The sequence below is a fragment of the Chenopodium album genome, chromosome 9 (assembly GCF_948465745.1).
Source record: "Chenopodium album chromosome 9, dcCheAlbu1.1, whole genome shotgun sequence".
Classification (NCBI taxonomy): domain Eukaryota; kingdom Viridiplantae; phylum Streptophyta; class Magnoliopsida; order Caryophyllales; family Amaranthaceae; genus Chenopodium; species Chenopodium album.
In genome coordinates, this window is record NC_137842.1 from 23,913,412 (window position 1) to 23,934,674 (window position 21,263).

General features: G+C 39.0%; 1 non-coding gene across 1 annotated transcript; it reads right to left on the reverse strand.

The window, feature by feature from the left end:
- Positions 1-10,616: 10,616 nt before the first annotated feature.
- Positions 10,617-10,723, reverse strand: LOC145561058 (small nucleolar RNA R71). Its single transcript, XR_014093642.1, has one exon. It is a non-coding gene; the product is annotated as a small nucleolar RNA R71 (small nucleolar RNA).
- Positions 10,724-21,263: the final 10,540 nt, after the last annotated feature.

Sequence of the window (21,263 nt, forward strand, 5' to 3'; positions counted from 1 at the left end):
AAATTAATCCAATATAATTCCACATACTTGCATCCATAATTCCATACAAGCATAATTAATTCACCAAAACATGCCTCATAAACATAAATACATGAATTAATTCAATGTGTAACCAAACAATTTCCATCCAAGTGTTCCCTAATCATGAAACTAAGTTCTTTCCTTTTGGTACCTAAACATGATACTACTTATAACGAAGTAGACATGTACGTACCTCGTATAAACAATCCTTTGTGCCACTTTTAATCACTTAAAAGTCTCCTAAGAAATAATCACTTCCTAGAAAACAAGCAACAATAATAAATTAATACTTAACCAAATTTCCAGCAATATAATTTAGATTAAAACTCCTTAAAACTTCATTAAAAACATGTTTTTATGGTTAATTATGCATTTGAAATACAATAGGAACAAAAGCCCCAATTTAATTAGTCATAAGAACCCTAAAATCCCAATTTAAATAAATTGAAACCCTAGGTTTTTAAAATTATAAAATCTGAAAATTATAACAACAATTATAATCTGAAATTATTAGTTTAAAACATAAAAACATGATTTTGATACTAAAAATATAAACTTTATACTATAAAATCAAAACCCAAAACTAATCATAAACATTAAGCATAAAAAAAACTTCGTTAAAAATCAAAAACTGCCCGAAAATCATATTTAAAAAAAACTTCTTAAAACATTGTTTCCACATGGAAAACACTACTTTTTTGTCAAAATCGGATGAGTTCAGAACCTGATCGGGATTAAAACGGGATTAATATTAACGAACCAAAATCTAAACATTAAAACACGAATTTACGTGTTTAAAATAATCTGGAATTAAGTTAAACTAATTAGTAGTATAATCACCAAAATTTCGAAACATCATTACTATAAAAGCCCTAAATCAATTGTTCATAAAAACCCTAAAATCATGATTTTCAATGATTAAAAACCCTAGGTTATTAAATTTACAAAATCTGAAAATTATAACATTTATAAAATCTGAAATTATAAAGTTTAATCATCAAAATACAATTTGATACTAATTAAATTAATTTCAAACAATAAAATCAAAACTCATAATCAATAATTATAATTACACAAATTAATAAAATAAAGGAGAAAGAAAATAAGACTAACCTTTTGTGTGGGGAAATTTTTGGGGATGTATGGGGTATTTATAGGAGAGAGGGTAGTAGGGTAAGTAGGGATATTGGGCCTCATTAAATTAATGGGTCAATTAAGAAAGTAAACTGGGTTTGGTTTGTTTGTTGGACATAAATTATAGAAGGAAGGTTCATAAAAAGTTCTTTGTAATAAAATCGTTTATCAACCCCAAAAATAATTTGAAACTTTTGAAATTAAATTCCGGAAAAATACAAATAAATATTATAAATAATATATAATTTCATTTATAATATATTTAAAAATATGGGGGATTACAGGTAGCTTGTGGGTAGAAGAGCTGATTCATGTCCTATGGGCCATTCGGACAACTACCAAAGGGGTAACCGGTAAAACCCCATTTCTCATGGTGTATGGTGCTGAAGCCGTCTTGCCCATTGAACATTACGAGCTGACTCTTAGAGTCATGTTTTATGATGAAGAGGCAAATTGGGAGGCCATGTGGCTGGCATTGGACTCCCTCCCAGAACGCAGGGGCAATGCTACCCTGCATCATGAGATATACCGTCTGAGAATGACGAGAGCTTACAACAAGAAAGTACACAAGCACCCTTTGAAAGCTGGCGACTTTGTGTTACAAAAAATGGAGGCAACCGGTAGGGCCAATGAGCTTGGAAAGCTAACCCCCAATTGGGAAGGTCCCTACCGGATCTATGAAGAATTCAGGGATGGCACCTACCGTCTGGAAACCCCAAACGACAGACGAATACCTAGAACTTGGAATGTAGATAACTTAAAAAAGTACTACTTTTGAGAATTGTAAATTTTTGTAAACAAAGAGTCTATTAATGAGAAATCAGGCTTTGTTTTCAAATTTGTTTTGTTATCTTTATAATTACTTATCCGTCTGGGTAATACCCAAACGACTTATTTGCTTAACCAACTAAGTTCAATACTTAGTGTTAAATTCAATGATCAAATAACACGCGGCCAATGGCCAGATTAAAAAAACTAAGCACAAAAACGCTTAGTAGCTATACAACCGGTCTTAAACAAGACCAGAGGCCAATGGCCGTATGGTTGCTTAATTTACAAAATCGCCTGTCCTGATATGGACAATGGCGTCCGGCGACACCCCTCTGGGTGCAATCGTCGTAGAGAGCAGACTCTTTGTCAACTCTACGTACCTATGCAGACGGCAAAGATTGAACGACCAAATTGGTCAACTCATAGCCGTATGGCCAGAATATTCTACAAGAACGATTAAGTTTCCGAATACCGGATGCCTTGAGGCATTAGTCGGTTACCGGATGAAGTTCTTACTTAGATTATTTATTCCAAAATTGCACACTCTCTCCCAATTGGGGCAAAAGAGTTCTGTGTAATGGCTATGCAATGATCCTAGACGGAATATTACCGCCAGGGTAAGAGGCTCGAAGCACCCGTCTAAATGGCCGGCTGTACACTTGGTTTGGGGCAATCATTATTGTGATTGATTGGCCTTAAAACACCTCATACTTCTCCAAGTATCAAGTGTTTTCAAGCCAATCAATCATTATTAAATTGAAACCAACAACACGGTCGTCCAGGGGCAAGAACAGCCGGAATGCAAATTGCCACATGCTTTTTTAAGTTAGGCAAAATATCAAAGAATTGCAGTATATACACAAAATTCAAATTAAAAAAATTCAAACACAAACATGTATAAACAACCGACTGAGTCGAAATACTTCATATAATTATTAAAAATGGCACTAAGGCCATAATAATTGTTAACCGAAATCACATTCGGTGAGGAAGCAAAGAAATAATTGTTAACCCAACTCCACAGTTGGGAAAAATACAACATACTCAGCTTACAAGCCGGAAAATAAGGAAACTTGGCATATTGCGCTTAATTTGGGGAGGCTGGCCTAAGGCTGAGGTGGAGGCTGCTGATCCGGCTGGTTCTGACCGGTTAAGAGGGTCTCTGATTGGTTATCAGTTGCTTGAGGCTGGCTGCCTTCATTCTGCTCATCCTCCGCCGGCTCCTCCTCATTATCTGAGACAACATATCCCAGCTCTGCAGCCCATTCCTTTAAGCGAGGTGGAGCTGCCTCTCCCAACACTTGGGCATCATACACCGCCGTGGCATAATCATACCTAAGTTTAGAAACTTCAAAGCCTATATCCGGATAGAGGAGACCCCAAGTTATCTTCAGGCGGGATACATTGTCCCGCTCTTTTTCCTCCATTAGCCGGGTCTGCTCCTTGGCGATTTCATCTGCATGCTGGTTCCGCATGTTGACGATCTCCACCCCCAGTCGGGAGACATCTGCCCAGAGCTTCGTGTTCTCCTTGTCAACGTCTTCCAATGCCTTGAGCTCGGCTTTAACATCATTTAGTTTCTGATCAAGGTCATTAGCCCGGCTATTAGCTTTGTCGTTGGCAGCCGTCAAACTCCAGATCAGCTCCTCCTGTTTCAACTCTACTGCTTTAATATCTAAATCACACATATAATTAGCATATTCAGCAGAGTTGAGGTTTTCAAGGGCCCTCCGTTTGGTGTCATTTACCTCTTCTTGTTTCCGCCTGAAGGGGCCCCGGAGCCCATCCACCCTCAGCATTACCTAAGAAAAGGGCAGCCGGATTATGAAACACTTAATAAAAAATGAAGAAAAAATATCAGAATTGAGTTGAAGAATCTTTTACCTCAGCCAGTTGGCCCATTAGCCAGTCAAAGTCCACCACCTGCAGATCAGGTATGGAATTCTTCTCAAACTGGGTGAGGGTCCTCACTATCCGCTTGGCAAACCTAGGAAGATCCGGCTCGTCGGATGTTAGATATGCACCAAAAGAAGTACTTGGTGAGAGGGATGCAGCGTAGTTGGCATTCATTCGTTGTCGGCTGCTGACTGAACCCCCTGAAGGGTCAACCTTAGTCTTTACTCTCATAAAGTCAAGTGGCCAAGGTATTTCAATCTTGTTCTTACCTTGGGTCTCCGGATGGGGCTTAGAGGTATCCTCCTCCCCAGTTGTTGCAGCACCGGTTGCAACTTTGGGTGGCTGGCTACCCTTCAATGCCTTAGACGCATCCAACGCTTTCTTCTGCGAGCGTTCTAAGCTTTCACTCAGAATTTTCATGGCAGAAGGGGACTTTCCACCGGTCGTAGGACGATCCGGATTGGCAGCAGGAGTTATCTGGGAAGGATTCTTTTTGGCGGCCTTGGCAGCCGGAGTTTTGTCTAGCTCCTCCCCTTTCCTTTTGAAAAGCTTGGAGACGGAGCGTGGAACACATTTAGCGGCATCCAGCAAATCAAGAACCAAATGTTATCAGCCGGAAAAAACCTTTGCAAGAAATTTAAAGAAAAACTAAAGTCAGGCGGTCTTACACCGCCTTTCTTGGCCTCCTTGGCCTCAATAGTTGCTCTCTTAGAGAGCGCACTTTCCTTGCGCATCTGCGCTGCTGATTTAGCCGGAGTCTTAGCTAGGTCAACCATTCTCAAGGCGTCGGTTGCAAGGAGAAAACAAACAGTTAGAGAAAATCATAAAAAGTTGGAAGTACAAAATAAAAACTACAGAAAAGCCAGATGCAAGTGGATCTACCCTTGGGAAACATGGGGCTTAACCCATAAGCGGACAGGAAACATTCATCTTTGAAATAGCCCGGGTGGGGGATCCAATTCTTTGGTACAATGATATGAGTCCCATCCCCCAAGGGCTCAGTAGTGGTCTCAAAGAAACCCGGCTCCATTATTTGCTCTCGGGCCCTAGTAGAGAGCGTCGGGAGAGGGCATTTCCTGCCAAGGAGAACCGGTTCCTAATTATACCGGCGTAGTGTCCGGTTGTGTCTCAAAGTTGGTGAGGAGATTAAATAAAATTTATCCTTCCACCCGGACCATTTGGACACCTTGTCCAATGTCATCAAATACAGGGGTAATGTGGTAAGAGTATACCATGCCCCATGACCGCCTGGGGCCTTGCTCAAGTAGTGTATATGAGCAAAGGTAGAGAAACTGGGAGCGAGGTTCTGGAGCTCGCAGGCGGCAATATACCTTAAAATGTTCACCCACGAGTTTGGGGTGAGCTGCCAGACTCCCAGATCATACCCCTTTAGGATTTTCCTAATCCTACTATGGAGGGGGCACTACAAGAAATTCGACTTTGGGCAACGACTAAACTCGAAGCCCAAAACAAATATTTCGTTGCCCAAAGTCTTGGGCGACAAATTGGGCCTAGACATGGGTTCGACGCCCAAAGGTCGAAGCCCATTACATATTGGGCGACGAATTTGTATTTCGTTGCACAAAGGTTATTTTGTGCGATGAACTAGTTGGTTGCCTATGTTTTGTCTATTTTGTCGCCCATAATATTTTGGGCAACGAACTTGTTCGTTGCCCTATCCTTGATTCTTTGGGCGACAAAGTGTTTTTCGTTGCCCATAATTGTTTGGGCAACGAACCTATTCGACGCCCATCATTGTGCTCCATACGTGCTACCTCGTTGCTCATAGTACTTTGTGCAACGAAGTTACTCGTTGCCCATATTTGTCGGCATCATAGAATGCTTTTTTATGGGTTTTTTATATATATATATATTTTTAATACGGGTATAACCTATTAAAAATCAAATTAATCTGAATAATTCAAATACCAAACATATTGAATAATGACTACATGAAATAGTTTATTTTATAAATAACATATTAACATACTAAGAAATGTGCAAATTATAAGATAATCCCACTTTGTCAACAAGGTACATGATCCTTTAAACATTAAATAACAGAAACATAACACTATTTACAGACTTAATTCAATCGACCCCTTCTCAACGCTGCTCATATATTTCACCTTCAATAGTTGCGATCATCCATATTTCATTGCTAGCCCATGTTATTCCTATGTAAGTAAAACATAAGTTAGTAATATCTAAATAATTATTGAGAGCATCCTAAATTTTCACAAATACAAACTTTATATAGACTTTATACACAAAAGTATTAAAACTACTGCATCCAAAAATATATACTATTCATTTTCCCTCATACTACTGCAAATTTGTGTTTGAAAACAACTAACTACATTCATAAAACGAAAAACCCATCAGAAACAATTTTAGTTTCTATACTATGAACCATTTCAATTTCTGTACTATGAACAATTTATAGAGTGAAATAAAAAATGTGTTAGAAGAGAAAAGAGTATATATATAAGGCATAAATGAACCCAGTCTTCGAAAGGCTTCCTTCAGTTCTTCCTTATTCAAGTGGCCATCACCATTGATATCGTGTATCCTGAATATTTCCCTCAGATGCACTTCATCAAGAGTAAGCTTTTGGGACTTGGACTGTAAGATACTCATGTTCAACCTAGACCTAGGTGGGTTTCAAATACAAAGATCTAATTGCACTAAATCAAGAACGCTGCAGAGTGATTTTATATAGGACCTTAATATTTTCTGCTTGCTAGAACACTGACTCTTACCATACGCTATCAACACCTAGCCCTAAATAGCTGTCTAAATCCAAACAAATCACCTTTTCTACAATGCTAGGAAATTTCCAATTTCTTGTAAAGACCACAGAGGGAATCAGATTCCATCCACCTTACGTAAAGTAAGCGAATCTCTGATGATAATATAACTTTCCTAATTCCTTGCCTTTTCAACCACAAGGCATTATGAAGGCAAGCATCAATCCATGCATCAATTTACACTACTAGAAAACAGGTTGATTGCGACGGAAATTTTTCGTCGGAAACACCTTGTTTTCCGTCGCAAAACCCATTTGCGACGGAATTCCGTCGTAACTGGTTGTCGGAAAAGTTGTTGTCGGAAAAACACCCTTTTCCGACGGAATTTCCGTCGTAAATGGGTTTTCCGACGGAATTTCCGACGGATTTCAGTCCGCCGAGAACATTTTCAAGCATGGCAAAGTCCCTCGTAAAATTCCGACGGAATTGAATTCCGTCGTAAATGCCCGACGGAATTTCCGTCGGAAAATGCTTTAAAAAAAACAAAAAAAAAAGCCACCGCCACGCTGTACCAGCCAACGCCACCGCAAGCCGTCACCCCTCACCACCTACCCCCACCTCACACAACCAGCAACTCACCAAGTCACCTAACCCACACCCAACCCCACCAACCGTATCACCACCCACACCAGAACCCTACCCACCAGCCACCTACACCAGATCCACCACCCCACTACCCACCTACAACCACCACCGCCACCTAACCATATTTACCACCCCACCACCCACCTAAAATCATCACAGCCACCACCAAAAATCACCACAGCCACCACCAAAAATCATCACAATCCAGAATTTAACAAAAAAATAAAAAAAAATTAAAATCAAAATTGAAAAAAAATGAAATAAAACAACAAAATAAAACCCACAAATACGGTCTCCATCCAACAGCCACCACCCACCACCACCATAAATTGTAAAAAAAAATTCCAATAAAACAACAAAATAAAATCAAAATTGAAAAAAACGAAATACATACCTTAATTAGACCACACATAACCTCGAAATTGGGTTTAAGAGGCCAAATTCGACCATAAAAACTCTAGATCTAGAGTTTTCATGGTCGAATTTGACCCAAAAACCTTTGTTTTAAGCATGAAGAGAGAGAGTAAGGGCGAAATAGATGAATATTATTGTTGATGTTGATGCCGGCGATGGTGTTGTTGATGTTGGTGTTGTTCGTTGTTCGTTGTTCGTTGTTGATGGCGGCTATGGTGGGAGATTTGAGGGGAAAGTAGAGTAGAGGAGAGATAGAGAAGGAGAACGAGTGAGATTCAGAGAACGAAAGAAGGAGAACGAATTGAAAGAGAACGAATTGAAAGAGAATCAGAGAGAGGAGTGAGAACGAATTGAAAGAGAAGGGGAGTGAGATTCAGAGAAAGAGAAGGGGAGGAGAGAGAAGAGGAAAGATAAGGAGGATAAGAGGCGGATAAAAGAGAGGAGTGTTACGTTATTCTAGGGTTGATTTTTTTTTAAAAAAAAAAAAAAAATTCCGACGGAAAATTCCGTCATAAATTTCCGACGGACTAAAAATCCGTCGGAAAAAGTAATTTCCTACGGAAATATCCGTCGGAAAGCCCATATATTACGACGGATTTTAATTCCGTCGGAAATTTCGTACTTTACGACGGATTTTCTTGTCCGTCGGAACGGTTCCGTCGGAATTAAGCTGTTTTCTAGTAGTGTTATATCATGAAGATACCCTATGGTCCACCAAACTACAAATACTTTTTAGAGATTGATAATCACCACTTAACAGGACAACAAATACAAACAAGCAAGTAACTAGTTTTCTCTTCTTCCTTAGTTTCAAGCATTGTTGATCCCTTTTCTGTTTATTCAATAGCGACTCCTATAGTTTTGATGTGTCTATTTTATACAGTATTTTACCCCCGTCCCTTGGTCATAATTAGTAGTGTTTTTGGCTCTTTAGAGCCACTTTTATTACTAATTGGTGTTTTCTAGTGTTTTCGTAGATTTGGTTGACTTTTGCAGGGATTTATGCTTTTGGAGTATTTTCCCGAGATATTTTGGAGCAATCACGAGCATTGGAGAAGCACGACCAGATTTTATAGCCCAGGACTGGTTAGAACCATCGAACCGGTGATTAAGGGCTCGGTATAGGTGATACCGGGGCATTTGGACAGAGTATTCAAGACCGGAAGAGGAAATCCAGATTGGCCCGAAGAATTGGAGCCCAATCGTAGTCCAAATATTGGCCCAAATGAGCCACCCGGCCAAAGAGGCTGGCGCCCGGAGGCGCGCCCGGCCGGGCGGGAGAAGCTTAGGCTGGCGCTCGGTGACGCGCCCGGCCGGGCGCGAGTTTAGTATTAGGGAGCAAAAAAGGCGTGCCCGATCGGGCGGTGCCTCGCCCGATCGGGCGCGTGTATTTATTAGTGGACGCTTAACGTCGTTTTAATTTGTTTTAGTTTAGGATTTTTGTACGGAGTATAAATACTCCTCCGTAATACGATTTTAGAATCTTCTTTTCTTTTTTTACTCTTTCTTTTACTCTCTTAATTGTTCTTTTAGAATTCTCTCTCTAAACCTTTGTTCTTAATTCTACTCTTAATTCCAGATTTATTTTTGGTAACGATTTCTCTTCTCTTAATCTCAGTTATTTACTTTATTCTTTTTATCATGTCTTGCTTTATTGCTTTGATTAGTTTAATTTCTACTATGTGTGAGTAGTTTTATTTCTAGGGTTTATGGGGATCCATAAATAATATGAAGGGGTAATTTATTGTTGTTGATTATCAATGCTAGATTAATTTCCTATTGATTGAATTAATGCTCCGTGACTAGATTAGGCCTGATCTTTTATGCATGAGTTTGACAATATTGATTCGAGATTCGACAGATGAGAATTGATGTTTAGGTCTAGTTTCAATAGGCAGGTTAATTCATAAATGGTTAAGTCGAGATTCAAGAGATGAGATTTAATACCTGTAAATTAATTGTGTGATTGTAATACGTAGCGAAAGCCCTTTATGATCTGATTAATGTATGCATTGATGATTGATTATTATGTTTTACCCTGGAATATTATCTATTGGTGAACCTATGCCCTAGATCCTTTTATATATTATTCTCTCCTTATTCTTAATCTTTGTAGTTTAGTTTTACATTCAAATTCACATATTGGTTACCTAATAATCTAGATTATATTAGTTAATTAGGAATAGAAAGACTTGTTTCCTTGTGGAGTTCGACCCTACTTCCCTATCTACTTTAGTTAGAGGACTTAGGTAATTACTTTTGATTAGGGGATACGACTTTACCCTGTCAAAATTTGGCGCCGTTGCCGGGGAAACGGTTTTATTTTTATTTCTGATTGTTTTTGTAGTCTAGATTATTTTCCTTTTGTCTCAGAGAGCGTTAGTTCTCTGAGACAAATCTCACATTTGCTTCTAGTTTTTGTTTATGCCCAGATGTTCCAGATCAGGTTACATCCCATTCGATCCTGAGATCGAACGTTCCTTCCATAGACAGAAAAATCTCAACAAGCAAATCCTGGCGGATTCTGGTGATAATAATAATAATCACCTAAACCCTCCAACTGGTTCTAGCGATTCAGAGACATCATCAGACGCAGAATAAGAGATGACGGCTCCAAAGAATCTTTGTGATTATTCACAACCAAAGCTTACGGATTTTCCACATCTCACCCCTACTCCGGCTCTTGATGGGGTTCAATTTGAAATTAAACCTCAATTTATAACGATGATAGAGAGGAAGCAATTCAGTGGAGCCAAGGGTGAAGACCCGAATCTTCACATTGCTGACTATTGTCAATATTGCAACACCATCAGGCAAGCCGGGGTCACTCAAGACCAAATCAGGGAGATTCTCTTTCCCTTCTCTTTAACTGGAAAAGCTAAATTGTGGTTTAATGGCTTAAATAGAACTACACTTGGTATAACTAACTGGGAAAATCTTGTTTTGAATTTCTATAACAAGTATTATCCTGCAGAGAGAACAGGCGTACTACGGAGTGCGATCCAGAACTTTGCCCAAGAAGCCGATGAATCTTTATATGAGGCTTGGGAGAGGTTCAAAGATCTACAAAGAGATTGCCCTCACCATAATTTAGCGCAATGGCAGTTAATCCAAGCCTTTTATAATGGCCTTGGAAATTCTTCACGAATAATTTTAGACTCCGCGGCTAGTGGGAGATTTATGAATCTTGATGTTGATGATGTAGGTCAGGATATTGAAGACATGGCGATACACAATTCCCAATATGGGAACCCTAGAGGATTTGCTAACAAGGGGAAGCATAGTGTCGACTCTGTATCCTTTTTGCAAGCTCAATTAACCTCTATTTGCTAAAAATTAGATAATTTGAGCACTGCTAATGTAGCTAATGTTTCTGCGATTAATAATAATTCTAATGAGGCTTTCTGTGAAAATTGTGGTATTGTAGGTCATTGGGAGCAGGATTGCAGGAGTTCTGTGGAGCAAGTTAATGCCTTCCAAGCTTATAGGCAGAATAACCCATACTTCAACACTTACAATCCTGGGTATCGGAATCATCCATACCTTTCCTACCGGAGCACTAATGTTCAAAATCCACCACCACAAGAACCACAAGCGCCGCAGTAACAACAGCAGAAATATTATCATCCCAATGCTAGCCAGAAGAACCAACCACAACAACCCTCCTCGTCTTTTGACCCTTCTCTGGTTGAAATTAGAGCAATGTTGGATAATATGCAAAAGCACATGAAGAGCAGAGATGCGACAATTGATCAAATTCTAGCGCATAATAAAATTGTAGATAATCAAATTGCGCAACTCTCCGCTACCCTACAAGCCCGCCAACAGGGAGCTCTGCCGGCACAGCCGATTAGGCCTACAGATCAAGCATTCGCAATTACTCTAAGGAGTGGTTCAAACTATGAAGGGCCCTCTATGCCCGGAGTTGATGAACCTGTTTTGTTAAATAATGCTAATCTTAATTCCGTTAAACCAAACAATGTAGTTGATAGCCCTGCAGGGCTAAAGGATAATACTAACATATCTAATTCTACATTTCAGGGTACAACTCCAGAGAAGGTGGCTACTCCAGAAAAGAGTAATAATGCTCCAAAGCCAATTATCAAACTGCCTTTCCCCAATCGTCAATTGAAGACAAATTTGGATAAGCAGTTTGGTAAGATCCTGGAGGTGGTAAAAGATTTGAAGGTAACAGTTCCCTTTACTGAATTGATCACACAAATCCCCTCGTATGCAAAATTTATGAAAGAAATATTGACGAGAAAAAGGTCTATTAGTGAGGTAGAGACGGTAGCTTTCACTGCAGAGTGTAGTGCCGTACTTCAAAATAAGTCTCCACCTAAATTAAAAGATCCGGGTAATTTCTCTATCCCTTGTCATATTGGAAATCTCTTGATTGATAATGCATTATGTGATTTGGGTGCTAGTGTTAGCGTCATGCCATTATCTGTGTGTTCTAAGTTTAATATGGGTAAATTAAAAGCTACCAATAGAACTCTACAAATGGCCGACCGTTCTTTCAAATACCCCTTAGGTGTTTTAGAGGATGTCCCCGTTAGAGTAGGTAAATTTTATATACCTGTAGATTTTGTTGTTCTTGATATGGCTGAGGATATGCAAACCCCAATTATTTTGGGTAGACCATTCCTTAACACTGCAGGAGCAGTCATAGATGTACGAAGTGGTAAGCTAACATTATCAGTAGGGGAGAAATGTTTAATCTGAATAATTATTTTAATCTGAATAATGCCCCTAAAAGCTCCATGACTGAGGAGAAATGTTTCAGTGTTAATGTGGTTGTAAATTATTCTAACAAGCCCCAAGCTCTTGAAAAAGATCCCTTGGAGGTGGTATCTTGTGTTGCATCCTTTTCAGATGAGATAGACAAATGGCAGAAGGAAGTCGATGCAATAGAAAGAGCACTCTACAATGTTGGTCTTGGTTTCAAGGATGAACAGGTGGAACCAATCGAGCAAGTTGTGCGAATCGAGCCTACGGTAAGTGTTCCGCCAGATCGAGTTGCAAGAGTTGAACGCAATGACAATTTGAAGAAACATTCGATCAAAGAAGGATTTTTAGTGCGTAGCATTGAAGATCCCCCAGTCCAAGTCAAGGAGGATTCACCAGATAAGGTGATTTGGCGTCCCACAGGGTATATCAGGAAGCCGCGTCGCAGCCTGAACACCACTAGACCGGGTGATAAACCACCCGATCAAGCGTTAGGCCAAGGGTCCTAGATATTGTACTTGGTAAGAAGGTCGTGCGGGACCTAGATAAACCAGCGCTTTGCGGGAGGCAACCCGTATTTTTAATGCTTTTTAGACTAGTTTTTATTTCCTTATTTTTTTTTTCTTACGAGAGGAGAGAGGAGGGAATTTAATGAGTTTTATAAGTGTTTGTACAAGTTTGAAGGAAAAGAGTTAGCCAATTTTTGGAGAAAAGAAGAAGATATCGACTGGACGATTTAGCCTCGGGCCCGATCGGGCAAGCCTCGCCCGACCGGGCGCGAGAAGGGCAAAATTTTTGGACCTATAGATCGCCCGATCGAGCGACGGGCGCGAGACAATGAAGAAATCGGATCGATCGCCCGATCGGGTGAACGGCGCCCGACCGGGCGCGAACGGATGCAAAATCAGGGTAATTAGATCGACCGGGCGCAAATAAAAAGCATACGAAAATACCCCAGATCGCCCGACCGGGCGACCCACCACCCGACCGGGCGCGAGCTGCATCCGTTTTCTTTTTCTTCTTTCTCTTCTTCTTTCTTCCTCCTTTTCTTCTTTCTCCATTACTTTCTCTCTCTAAAACTCAAAATCTCTCTACCTTCTCTCTAAGATTTCTCCTCCATTTCTTACCCAAATTCAAAACTCTTTACATATTTGTGATCCTCTCTTCATCCTCTACACTTTCATACAAAAATTTTTCAGTTTTAATTCAATAAATTTTCAAACCCATTTCTTAAACATGGCTTCAAAGAGGGCTAGGTCCATATTCGGTAGGAGCTCCAGTTCGAGGGAGGAATACGACCCAGACTTGCAACTCCCGTACTGGCCGACGATCCGGATTGTGAGCCGAGAACAAAAGGAACGGCTAGAGCACTTAATCGGTCGTGAGGTAATTCCTTCTCGGTGGTTACACCGCCCTACCCTAGAATCATTTGGTTTGTATGATTTTGTAAAACGATTTTTGAATGACATTGGCATGAGAAAATTTGTTGACATGCACTATCCTACATACCGAGAACTTAATTGTGATTTCCTGTCCACTTTCCATGTTGTTAGTAGTAGAAATGGGCCAAATTTATTTTTGAGGTTAAATAATAGAAATATTAGTTTAACTTTTGTAGAATTTTGTAAAATTTTTGAATTAAATTCTGAATTATCTCACCAGTGGCATGCAGACTATAAAATGGGTGACTTATATTATGCTTTGACTGGTTTGCCTACCCCCGACCCCCTACATGCTAGTACCAAACCTATTCACCACCCTGTCCCAAAAATCTGGCAAAGATTTGCGGGTTTGTGTTTTTTAGGTAGGGCCGAGCCTCATAATGCTCAATCTAACGAACTATCTGTCATAGGACACTATGTGTACGGGTACGGGAAATTGAACATAGGTAGGTTTATAGTTCACCATTTGAGTAGGCATGCCACAGCCAGCACCACTTCCAAGACCCCTATCCGTTTAGGTGGCTTTATCACTCGAATAGCGGTGAAAAAGGCCGGTTTTGTAGTAGACGGACCCCACCAGCTGACCAACTATGGACCAGATACCTACATGACTGCTAGGTATTTTGAGGATGTGGGGTGGGTTAGACCGGATAGCGAGCAGACACCCTTTTGGTATATTCGGACTGGGAACGAGCAATCTTTGCCCATTTTTCCCCTACCCAGTCCTGATTTGACCGCCTTTCCCCCAGGGCAACCTTCTTACACTTATGATGTTTTAGTTGCCAACGCTAGGGGGCAGGCACCACCACCACCAGTTCCACCACACCAGCCTCAGCCCGAGGTGGCTTTCTCTCCACCTCGTATGTCCCACTCCGTCCCTCATGTTGACTCTGACCCAGTTTGGGATATTTAGAGTATAGGTCAGGCCCTCGGACGTATCGAGCATTCACATATTGACCTTAGGAGGATGGTAGGCTCTATAGACCAGAGGTTAGGGTACCTAGAGAGGAACCAGGGTAGAGCTCTCTACCTTATGTACGATGATTATGCTCGTCGGGGCAACGTTCCCGACGACGCTATTCACCCTGATTGGTTTCAGACTCCACCCCAGGGATACGATAGGGATCCCACTGCCCGTGGTATTTACACCGACTATTCTTCTTTCTTCGGGTACGACCAGGACATTCCTTTCGGGGGACCGGCGAGGGGGGGGGGGAGTTTTCACGCTGATTATTTTGGTGGTAGCTCTTCTGGTGCAGGTGGTGCAGGTGGCAGTGGAGGTGCGGGTTTCGGCTCGATGGATGAGGATGATGAGGACTAGCTATGCTAGGCTAGTTTCCGAGCCAATGAGGACATTGTCTGATTCTGGCTTGGGGGAGATTTTGGTTTGGTATATTTTCTTTTTCTCTTTTCTTTTATTTTTGGTGTGCTTTCTTAGGTTAAATTTCTTGCTTTCTAGGTTAGTTTTATTGCTTTCTTATATATATAAAAAATACAAAAAAAAAAAAAAAATTGAAAAAAAAAAAAATCAAAAATACGTTCCAATGAATTATGAATTATGCTTCCCTGTGCCCCTTACTTGAGAAAATTGTTTTGATTCTTGGTATTTGATGATAAGCATTGTGGATTAGTTGACCATGATTTGATGTTTGGTTTCCTTGAAACCTTAACATGCGTCAATTTTGTCCAACTACTTGTGAATATAGTGCTTGACTAGTTGATTTGGTAAGGAATGTGTGATAGTTCCATAGTTCCTGGTATGTCAATGAATTTGAGTATTGGTTTACAACTATTAGTAATATTTATATGATTCATTATTATGCACATTGTGGAGGACGAAGGCATTTTTTCTTTTAGGTAGCCTCCAGATAATGTAGATACATTTATTCCGTTCTTGCTACCCATGTTGTTACCTTGACTTTTTGTTGTTTATTAGCCGCATTACAAGCCTATTTTGCCCCATTGGTTACTAGTCCCAAGCTTGGCTTGGGGGAGCTATTAGTGAGTGAGGTGAGGGAGTTTGTAGTGTGCTTATTATTTGCACAATTTGGGTGGGATTTGAGAAGTTGTTTGTTGTTATTCATGTTTATTTTTTGATGAGTTTGAGAGTTATTTTTTCTTGAAAAATAAAGCATGATATTATGAAAAAAAAGAGAGAAGTTCAAGAAAAAAAAATGTGAAAAAATAAGTGAACTTCAAAAGAAAAAAATGTTCAAATGTTCTAGTTGGAGGTTGATCAAAAGAAAAGAAAAAAAAAATAAGAGCTTCAATGAAAAAAATTCAAGTTTGGAAAATAAAGTTTGTTTAGTCACTCTACTTCTTCATTATCATATCTTATGAGTGAATTTGTAAGTGTTGGGATTATTTATTATGATTGGAGTATATTTGGCTGGTGTTTGAGTTGGTTATGTTGTTGTAGATGTATGATCACTATTTATTTTGATCATGGGTTTTATTAGGATATGGCTCCTTTAAGCATAGCTTTTCTCTCACTTATTCCTAAATTTATCCTACCCTTTACCCTAGCCTTACATTACAAGCTTTAAAGACCTTCTGACCTTTGTGCATAGAATTGTATGAATGTGAAAGTATTGTTTATCAATGCAAGTTATGATTTGACATATTTCGAGTCGACTAGTAGGATTGAGCGTTCATTGTTTTATACACACGAGAGTGTGAGTTGGGAGGGCATTGTTCACATAAAGGGGTTGGATGGAGAACGATTGAGTACATCTTTTACTCGCCACAAAAGTGAGAGTTGAGTGCGTGAGCACTAGTCTTGAATTCTATATGCTCTTGTGGTTTGCTCTATTTGACAATTGTTAGGAAAGAAAGGTAATTGGATGGATTTGATTGGTTGACTTTGAAGCATATTTATGTGATTTACCCTGAATCGTTCGTGCTTGATTTTTACATTTTGGGGTGAAGCATATTTATTGATTCATTGATGAGATCTTTGCTTAGGGACAAGCAAAGGTTTGGCTTGGGGGAGTTTGATGTGTCTATTTTATACAGTATTCTACCCCCGTCCCTTGGTCATAATTAGTAGTGTTTTTGGCTCTTTAGAGCCACTTTTATTACTAATTGGTGTTTTCTAGTGTTTTTGTAGATTTAGTTGACTTTTGCCGGGATTTATGCTTTTGGAGTATTTTCCCGAGATATTTTGGAGCAATCACGAGCATTGGAGAAGCACGACCAGATTTTATAGCCTAGGACCGGTTAGAACCATCGAACCGGTGATTAAGGGCTCGGTATAGGTGATACCGGGGCATTTGGACCGAGTATTCAAGACCGAAAGAGGAAATCCAGATTGGCCCGAAGAATTGGAGCCCAATTGTAGTCCAAATATTGGCCCAAATGAGCCGCCCGGCCAAAGAGGCTGGCGCCCGGAGGCGCGCCCGGCCGGGCGGGAGAAGCTTAGGCTGGCGCCTGGTGACGCGCCCGGCCGGGCGCGAGTTTAGTATTAGGGAGCAAAAAAGGCGCGCCCGATCGGGCGGTGCCTCGCCCGATCGGGCGGTGCCTCGCCCGATCGGGCGCTGCCTCGCCCGATCGGGCGTGTGTATTTATTAGTGGACGCTTAACGTCATTTTAATTTGTTTTAGTTTAGGATTTTTGTACGGAGTATAAATACTCCTTCGTAATACGATTTTAGAATCTTCTTTTCTTTTTTTACTCTTTCTTTTACTCTCTTAATTGTTCTTTTAGAATTCTCTCTCTAAACCTTTGTTCTTAATTCTACTCTTAATTCCAGATTTATTTTTGGTAACGATTTCTCTTCTCTTAATCTCAGTTATTTACTTTATTCTTTTTATCATGTCTTGCTTTATTGTTGTTGATTATCAATGCTAGATCCATAAATAATATGAAGGGGTAATTTATTGTTGTTGATTATCAATGCTAGATTAATTTCCTATTGATTGAATTAATGCTCCGTGACTAGATTAGGCCTGATCTTTTATGCATGAGTTTGACAATATTGATTCGAGATTCGACAGATGAGAATTGATGTTTAGGTCTAGTTTCAATAGGCAGGTTAATTCATAAATGGTTAAGTCGAGATTCGAGAGATGAGATTTAATATCGGTAAATTAATTGTGTGATTGTAATACGTAGCGAAAGCCCTTTATGATCTGATTAATGTATGCATTGATGATTGATTATTATGTTTTACCCTGGAATATTATCTATTGGTGAACCTATGCCCTAGATCCTTTTATATATTATTCTTTCCTTATTCTTAATCTTCGTAGTTTAGTTTTACATTCAAATTCACATATTGGTTACCTAATAATCTAGATTATATTAGTTAATTAGGAATAGAAAGACTTGTTTCCCTGTGGAGTTCGACCCTACTTCCCTATCTACTTTAGTTAGAGGACTTAGGTAATTACTTTTGATTAGGGGATACGACTTTACCCTGTCAAGTTTACTCACCAAGAAGTTTTATAATCAATATAATCAAACATAAACCAGTGATTAGCTATCTCTTTCTAGTCCTCAGTTTTGACTAATCTATTTCCGCTAAACAAATACTTAATCTTATTTGAATGAATTCTCATAAACAGAAAAGTAACTGAAATACCCTCAAATCAACAAATGTAAATAATAACAACTAATTCCTAATAATTGCAACAATGTCTCTACTAAGCTTATGTAATCTCCCTCAACCTAGCCTTAGCAGGCTAGTTAACCTAATTTAACACCAGGTGGTAATGGTCAGGTGGTAGTTGCCTCTGATGGACTGATCCTATAAGCTTCCTAGGTAAATACAAACAAGCCATAGTGGGGAGTTTGCTTCAGCTTATTAAGTTCAATAGTTAAGGTCACCTAACCTCATCCATATATAATTCGGATTTTCTATTCAAATATTCATTAATTATTTCTAAATTTCAGTCCTAATTTAGTTATGATGTTCAATAGTGACTTGTCATCGTCAATTCTAATCTTTAGTGCACTACTAGAAAATAAATAGCTAATAGACACTAAAAGGAACCATAACAGCAACAACACGCAGCAACATATTGTTTTGATAATAGCTAAAATATATATCTCATTTAGAAGATGAGAAAGTGTCATACCTAAGTTGTTCAAACATTTTCATTTTATCATCTCTGAGCTTCTTTTCACGTTTTTGAGCTTCTATGTTGATTCTAGATACAACTGCTTTAAGTTCATCATTTGATGCTATAAGCTCTTCGTTTGAGGTTCTAAGCTCTTCATTAGATTCCTTCACGGTTTCAATTTGAGATACAAGTACACCCTCACGTGTTGCGGCATCCTCTTTTAATTGTTGAATCTTAGCCAATAATTCCACTCTAACTTCATTAGTTTCTCCTTCAACTCTTCTTTTCTTTAGTGGACGAGCTCCAGGACCAAGTCCCTTGACATATCTAGACTTTGGTTTGAAAACCTCCATGTATGCTGCTTTGACACTTAGTGTATCTTCACCATGCTCCTCCACTTCTTTTTCATGAAGGTTTCTAAGCGCTTCATAGTCTTTTTCAGCATTAGGTTCAAATCCCCTGTCTTTATGCCTAGCATATTAAATCAGGCACAACAATAAACAACTTAATGTAATAATTTAAATTTTTTTTTTAAAAAAAACTTATATAAAAATATACTAAAAAAAACCACCAAGGGAACATTGAGTACTTTTTAGTTTTTTCAAATAAGGTGATGTACAGAGGATCCTGTTGAGTTTCAAGAGGATTATCTGATGATCCTTCATGTTCTTGACTACCTTGAGTTTGTTGCACATTCATCTGCATTTATGATAAGCAATGCCAAATTATAAAATGATAGTAACAATCCAAAAGCTAGTAGAACTGATCAACCATGAAATAATTCATTCGCCTTTAAGCATAAATTAGTTTAGAAACATTTTCAGAGCTTCTCCTAAAGCAGACATGCACCACTTTAAAAAAATTATATTATAAATCATTGCAAAAATATAGAGGTTGTACCAGTTCATGGAAAATTCTTGCGGTAGACCTTGCACCATTTGCAGGAGTTTCAGTTTGCTTAAGCTTGTTTTCGGTGTTAAATTTACTAATACGCTACAAGCCATAAAAAAAAAGGCACTAGCATATTATCACAATATAACTTCAACTAATGGTCAGGTTAAAAAAAAAGAGTCAGAGGGAATTTTACCTTTTGCTTTTCATCATTCCAATACTCACATACTAGCCATGTCCATTGGTTATCATCAATATTATCTGGTCTGTTGTTTATAACATCTGCAATAGACTTGTTTCTAAAGTATTGCTCTTTAAGCCTGAATATCCAATGTTTATAAAACATGGAGCACTGAAAGCTCAAAGCATCAGTAACATCAGCACCAGCAACTTTGTCAGGTAAATCATATTTACTCTGCCAACGTAAATCATAATAAATATCCATCCATGCTAAACACATTCATACATTTTTAATGGTCTCAAATACTTAAAAACTAACCCGAATCTTTTTATACAACCTTTCTTTTGCACCCGAATCCATCTTAGCCCAATTCCTGTCATGAATGAAGTAAATTCAAAGTCATGAAACATAACTTTAGCAACATATATTCAAAAAACTTATAAGTTAAAGCACATATAATGACTTGAGGGGACAAAATTCTTTTACCCAATTGCTACAATCACATATGAATTCATCCGCCTTTTCACCAACCACGCGTCGAAGCTCATCCATGAAATTTATTTTAATCTTTTCTTCAAAATTAGGATTCCACATTTTAGTAACATATTTCTTACCCCTAGTTGGCCCACGCCTCTTACGATCAAGAAATTTTAGTCGATGTTCAGCTTGTTCAAGCGTTCGTTTCTCCCGATATGTCAATCTTTTCTCTGTGGACTGATCATTAGTTGATGCTTCTGCATCACGGTGCTGCTCCTGATTTGGTTGTTGTTGCTGCCCCACAATCTGCTGTTGTTGCTGCTGATGCACATTCTGCCGTTGTTGCTGCTGGACAGTCTGTTGTTGCTGCTTTGCATTCTGTTGTTGTTGCCGCTCTGCATTATATTGTTGCTGCTGCTTCTCTGTATTATGTAATTGTTGTTGCTGCTCTGCATTCTGATGTTGTTGCATATTGTGCACATGCTGCCTTATATTTGACATTTGCCTTGTCTTACGCAACTGCGATGCATCCCGCTACACTTGCTCAATTTCCATTTTCCTATAATAATTTCTTATGCATGATATTAGTGATATTCAAATAAGCATAAAAGCAACATAAAATTATGAAAAAATAAACTTCACCAAATCCTATCTATATAAAGTAACATATAAAAAAAGACTTAACAAATTAGTAGTTGCATTGCAATGGAGGGAAGACCCCAAACAAGAGAAAACAAAACAAGAAAAGCAAACAAATTGAAAAAAGAAAGCTGTTACAAAACAAAGAAACTAACACAAAGAACAGACTAAAAGAAAAAACTAGAGCTAGTTTATGTCAAGTGATTAACTT